This window comes from Selaginella moellendorffii, unplaced genomic scaffold (assembly GCF_000143415.4).
Source record: "Selaginella moellendorffii unplaced genomic scaffold, v1.0 SELMOscaffold_9, whole genome shotgun sequence".
Classification (NCBI taxonomy): domain Eukaryota; kingdom Viridiplantae; phylum Streptophyta; class Lycopodiopsida; order Selaginellales; family Selaginellaceae; genus Selaginella; species Selaginella moellendorffii.
In genome coordinates, this window is record NW_003314270.1 from 279,741 (window position 1) to 286,422 (window position 6,682).

The following is a 6,682-nucleotide window of genomic DNA, read 5'->3' on the forward strand; positions in this document are numbered from 1 at the left end:
GGAAGCCCAACTAGAGAGTTCCCTTCAAGACTGGTTCCTAGACCTCACTATCCCTAAAATTTTTTGGAAACCCCAGGAAGCCCCCCCCCCCCCCCCCCCCCCTGGGAGACGCACGCTTTGGGCTTTCACCCCTTGACCCGTATTAGTATTTGGACTTAGTCTCTGGCTCGATCTTGGACCCGATTTCGGATCCGACTTTGGATTCGGTCTCGGACTCGATCTCGGACTCGATCTCGGACCCACTCTCGGACCCGACCTCGGACTCGACCTCGGACTCGGTCTCGGACCCAATTTCGGATCTCGGACTCCGTCTCGAACTCGGTCTCGAACTCGGACTCGATTTCAGACTCTATCTCGAACTCGGTCCTAGAGTCGGTCTTGGACTCGATCCTCGACTTGGTCCCATCCGATGAACTCTTTGTCATTTTGGTCAAGCTTTTGGGGATCCTTTAGCCTACGACATCTCGGGGAGTCGGTTCCTTACAACTCCACCACCCATAGAAGAAGTTCGATGCCCACATTGAACGTCTCGTTTTATCCTACGATTTGTTGACCATGTCTCCGGGGGCATACCCCCACTTAGCGGTGTGCCTAAGTTAGCCTCCCCGGCCAAGAGCCCATGACAACGGAATATAGGTGTCCCTATACTCCTCACCTCACCACGCCCTAGTATGGGGTCGGGACTTGAACCCAGCCTTGCTTTACTAGGGGGTTGGGACTCGAACCCAACCTCCGTAGAATACATCTACGGATTTGACATCCCTGCGGGGAGTCAGGCGTAGTGCCCTACGCCTGGTCGACCTATCCAACCCATGCTAATTAGCTTACCTTTGGCGTGCCTTTGGGTCCCAACATATGCCACTCGCTCAACTTTGCAAATTGATATTTTTAATTGAATTTTGCATAAGTACATAGAGTTCTGCCTTGCAGAAATTCCTCCACTAGATCTCGCGCATTCGCTAGGTTCTCCTCCGGTTCCCATGTTGCTTCGCAGTGTGGAAATCCTTTCCACTTCACATGGAACTCTCTCACCTCGCGTCCTTGTCGCTTGCTCTTGCGCGCATTGAGGATGGCCTCGACTTCGTATTCCTCTTCCCCTTGGATAACCTCAGGTAAAGGTCTCACTTGGTCCTTGCGAAGCGGATCCTCAAAGTACGGCTTGAGTAAGTTCACGTGGAACACTAGGTGCATCTTCCCCATCTCTCGAGGAAGTCGGAGTCGGTAAGCCACTTTACCGATTCGTGCCTCAATCTCTTAAGGCCCCGCGAACCTGTTTAAGGAACTCAAGATCAATTCATTTACAAGAATAAATGCATCTTTACCTTTGGGTCAACTTTCGGCTGATCCCACTTGGTAGTCTGAGGTTCTTGGTGTTCAGCCACACCTTCTCCCCAGCTTGGAACTCTACATCCCGACGCTTCTGGTTCGCGTATTTGGTTTGCCTTTGTTGAGCCCGTTCCAAGGAATCCCTCACTAGATTCCAAATGCTGAGTCTTTCCGCCGTGAATGCCTCCACTGCGGGCAATTCTCCATGATACTCGGCCACGCCGAGTTCCACAGGACCTTCGATAGCTCGCCCATTGATGACTTCCCATGGACTCACCCCGATACTCGAATGTGGTGAGTTGTTATAACACATTTCCGCAAGTCCCAAATGACTTACCCAATCGGTCTGGTCTCCCGAGACATAGCATCGCAAATAATCCTCCAGCTGCCTATTCACCCTTTCCGTTTGTCCGTCTGTCAAGAAGTGTTAGTGCCAACAACTTGACTCAATACCCCATACCTGTCTGTGGGTGATAGGCTGTGCTGAATTTCAACTTGGTGCGATACTGTTCCAGGAGAGTCCTCCAGAACCTACTGGTGAAGATCTTATCTCGATCTGAGATGATCTCTTCCGGTCTTCCCCGCACTCGAACCACTTGTTCGAAGAACAGCTTTGCCACACCTTCCGCATCCACCTCCATTGTGGTGGGTATGAAGTGTGCCATTTTCGAAAATCGGTCCACCACCACGAATATCACATCAAACCCCTCGCTTGGGGGGAGTCCCGTGATGAAGTCCATCGTAAGACATTTCCACGGGTGATCTGGAATTGGGATGCTTTGCAACAAGCCCCCACTAGCCTTAGTCACAGCTTTTACCTGCTGACATGTTGGACATGTCTTTACATAGTCTTGGACGTCCTTAGCCATATCTGGCCAATGGTACTTCCTTTTGAGTAAGCCCATCGTCTTGGGCACTCCACCGTGTCCCGCAAGAGGTCCGTCATGACACTCTTCTAAGGCCACCTTCCTTAGTTCCCCTTCTGGAACATACACCCTCGTTTGCTTGTAATAAATGAGTCCGTTGTGTTCCGCATAGCCCGTTTTCTCTTCCGTTGGCAGCTCACCTCTCTGGTGAGCTTCCCGCGCCTCTAGATTCCTCAGCAACACTTCCTGTGCTAGACCATCGTTCTCATATGCTATCCGCACATCATCCCAGAAGGTTGCTGTTGCGCTGGATATTGCCAACCTCAAGCTCGCTTTTCGACTTAGCGCATCCGCCACGATGTTGCTCTTCCCAGGCTTGAACAGAATTTTGCAATCAAACTCGGCCAAGGTATTGGCCCACCGACCTTGTTTCCCTCTTAGGTCGGGCTGTGATAAGAAGTGTTTCGTTGCCACATTGTCCGTGTAAACCTTGAAGTGTCTCCCAAGGTAGTGTCGCCACTCCTTGAGCGCCTTGACCACCGCAAACAATTCCTTCTCGTGGGCAGGCCACTTCCGTTGAGCCTTGTCCAGCTTCTTCGAGAAGAACGCTACCGGATGGTTGTCTTGCTTCAAAACTGCGCCCAACGCAAAGTCCGAAGCATCCGTTTCTACCTCAAAGTCCTTACCAAAGTCTGGTAATGCCAATACGGGAGCCTTCCTCAACTTCCCTTTGAGGTGGACGAATGCCGCCTCGCATTCCGCTGTCCACACCATCTTCCCTTTTCCTGTTTGGTCCGTTAAGGGCAGGGCTACTCTCGAATAGTGTCTGATAAACTTTCGATAGTAGTTGCATAGCCCCAGGAATGCCCTCAACTCGTGTACATTGGCTGGTCACTCCCATTCCTGGATCGCTTGGACCTTCTCCGGGTCCACCTTGAGCCCGTCCTGGCCCACCACATGCCCGAGAAACTTTACCTCTTGTTGAGCAAAGTCACATTTGCTCTCTTTAGCATACAGCTTGTGTTCCCTTAGTTTCTCAAACACCTTCGCTAAGTGTTCGGCATGCTCCTCTAGCGTCTCGCTATAGATCAGGATGTCATCGATATAGACGACCACGAAGTGATCCAGATAGGGTACAAAGATGTGGTTCATTAGCGCCGAAAATGTTGCCGGCGCATTACATAGCCCGAAGGGCATCACCAGAAACTTGAAGCTCCCATACCTCGTTCGACAGGTTGTCTTCTCGACATCTTCCTCGGCTACCCTGATCTGGTAGTATCCTGACCTTAGGTCAATCCTCGAGAAGTATTTTGTCTTTCCCAACCTATCGAACAGGTCCTCAATCCTTGGCAAAGGGTACTTGTTCTTCTTTGTATACTTGTTGAGCAACCGATAGTCTATGCACATGCGCATAGATCCATCTTTCTTTTTCACAAATAACACCGGCGCCCCATACGGCGACTTGCTCAACCTAACATACCCTTTGTCCACCAACTCCTCTAGTTGGCACTTGAGCTCCTTGAGTTCTTTTTCGTTCAAACGATAAGGGGGACGAACCACTGCCTCAGCACCCTCGACCAGCTCAGTCTTATGTTCTATCGGTCGTGCTGGGGGTAGCCCCGCTGGTAGCTCCTCCGGCATGGTATCATGGAATTGGTCCAACACCCGTTGGATCACTAAAGGTACTTCTTCCATTCTTGTCTTTTTGTCACTCTTCACCGAGAGTAAGCACAAAAATGCTGCCTTAGTTCCTTTAGTGAGTTGTCCTCTCGTGGACACCAGGTTTAAGCAGGAATCTCTAACCTTGCTTTGCCCTACCTTTAGATCTTGGGCCTCCACCCTAGATCTTTTTCCTTGGGTATTCGCCAGTACCACAAGGTTTCTACCTTGTCCATGCAAGGCTACCACGAATCGATTGAACCAATCCATTCCGAAGATCACGTCAAATCCCGCCATGTCCAACACGGTGAAATCCATGTCCACCTTCCAAGTCCCCAGTTCGACTCTCGCTTGTCAAAGTACCTCATCGGTGCTTTGGCTACCTTGAACAAACTCTATAGTCCTTGGTTCGCCTAGCCGCTGCACCGTTAGTCTGGCTTGCCGGACTATGTCTGCAGCCACAAAATTATCCGAAGCACCCGTGTCAATAAGGATTTTAACAAAGCTACCTCCGAGCTTCCCTCGGAGGGCTAGTAAATGTCGCGAACGACTCTCTACCAAAGTTGCTCATGTAATGAGTAACTTTGAGTTAGGGACTGGATCACATACCTCCGTTTGGACTTCACCCGACTTGATGGCCATATTGGCTCTGGCCTTCTTCGGGTAGGGACATTCCCTCGAGAAGTGTCCCGCTTCACCGCAGTTGTAGCATACGTTGTTTCCCACGCTGCTATACGACTTGACCTTTTTATCCGTGGGTTTGTCTCTTTTCGCTTGACTCCCCCACGTACTCGCTCGCTAGCCACCGGATTTGCCTTTCCGGAACCCCGAGGACTCATTCTTAGAGAAACTCCTCTTGAATTTCCCTTTGCTAAACGTTCCCCTTGGTTTGGCCCCTTTGCTAAACGTGGATCCCGACCCCGTGATGTTCCCCTTTTACAAGTTATCTTTGAAATGCACCTTGATGGCTGCATCCAACGCTTTCTTGTAGTTGGTCGGGTTCCACCGCATTACTTCGCCGCGAGCCCAGGTTTGCAAACATGATATGAAGGCATGGAACGCATCCAATTCCCCCATGTCTGTGACAAGTATCCTCTTTGCCATAAACCCATTCACATACTCCTGAATGGTTCCAGTCTGCTTCAGGCTACTCAGCTCGTCCCTTAGGTGCAGAGTAGCATTCGGAGGAACGTAAGTTGCGCAGATCCTCGCCTTCATCATTTCCCAAGTGGCCACTGGTCCTTCGTTGGCCTCCATTGTTCTCCACCAAGACTTGGCATTATCTGCCAAGTATGGTTTTGCACATGGGACCTTCTCCGAGCTCGGTAATCGCAACGCTCGGAAGTAGTCCTCCATATCATAAAACCAATCCTCCACCACCTTATAGTCGTTCACTCCCTTGAAGACCGGTGGGGGCTTCGGTTTGTACTTGGGAATTGCCTGAGGGACTGATTCCACTTCGGTCTGTTCGACCTTGTCTGGTTTTGCCTCAGTCCCTGCCGAAGGGTCCGCACCTTCTGCGCTGCCAGCATCCGCAGTCTTTCGCTTTTTCTTCCGCTTCTCATCACGCTTTAGCTTGCGTACGAGAGTCTCTAGCAGGGCATTGGTCTGTGCCAATTGTCCTTCTAGAACATCCAATCGAGCCTTGGACGACCGAACCTCACCACCGGACTCCTATTTGGAAGTTGCCTCACTGGAGTCCTCCTCATGCAAGGATTCCTCATCCATAGCCTCCTGTTCGACCGGAGGCTCCAGCTTTGGAGGAGGTTCCGTCTCCGCCTGGGTTCGCTTACGTCCTGCCCTTGCCATCTCCCAGCAATCCGCCTCTATCCTTCGCTAGAACTGAGGAAGAGGCTCCGATACCAAATTGTAAGCCACAATTTTTTCCTTTCTAATTTGCCAGCTTACCTCGACTATCCGACCAACTTTGCCTTGGCTTGTGCTAAGTTCCCTCGCCAAGGTTCTCGCCTATGGTACCAGCTCCTACTTGGTCCTACTTGGTTTCAGCTACTCACTGCACGAGCAACGGAGTGTTAGCCATCCATCTACGGATTCCCAAATCTCTCCCAATCCCCCTCCCCGGGTTAGACTGGACTTAAGGTTCGGCTACACTCCCCACAGGCACAAGCAACCAAGCATACCAAGCTTCCAGATTCCTAACACCCCAAGGTACCACAAGACTTGATCATGGGACCCTCTAAATCCCAAGCCTTGGGTGTAGCACTTGCTTCGGGACGTCGGGGCGAAACACCGTGGCCTAACGGCCCGGTATGGGTACCTCTACCCCCCCACTTCCATCCCAAAGGGAAGGCCCAAGCCCCTAGGAAGGGCGAGGACCAATGAGCCACAAGGTACTCAAGTGGGGCACCACTCCACCTGAGCCGGGAGCACCGCAGTCGGTTTCCCTTTTGGGAGTGGGAGCTGCTCTTGAGCACTTCCCTGGGTGGCCCCTCCGGCACCACTCAGGCCCATGCTCACTCCCACCCAAGGCCCCTCGGCCCCAGTCTCAAGTTTGGAAGCACCACTGGAGAGTTCCTTCAAGACTGGTTCCTGGACCTCACTATCCCTACTATACTTTTGGAACCCCCTGCAGCCCCCCCCCCCCCCCCCCCCCCTGGGAGACGCACGCTTTGGGCTTTCACCCCTTGACCCGTATTAGTATTTGGACTTAGTCTCTGGCTCGATCTCGGACCCGATTTCGGATCCGACTTCAGATTCGGTCTCGGACTCGATCTCGGACTTGATCTCGGACCCGATCTTGGACCCGACCTCGGACTCGACCTCGGACTCGGTCTCGGACCCGATTTCGGATCTCGGACTCCGTCTCGAAC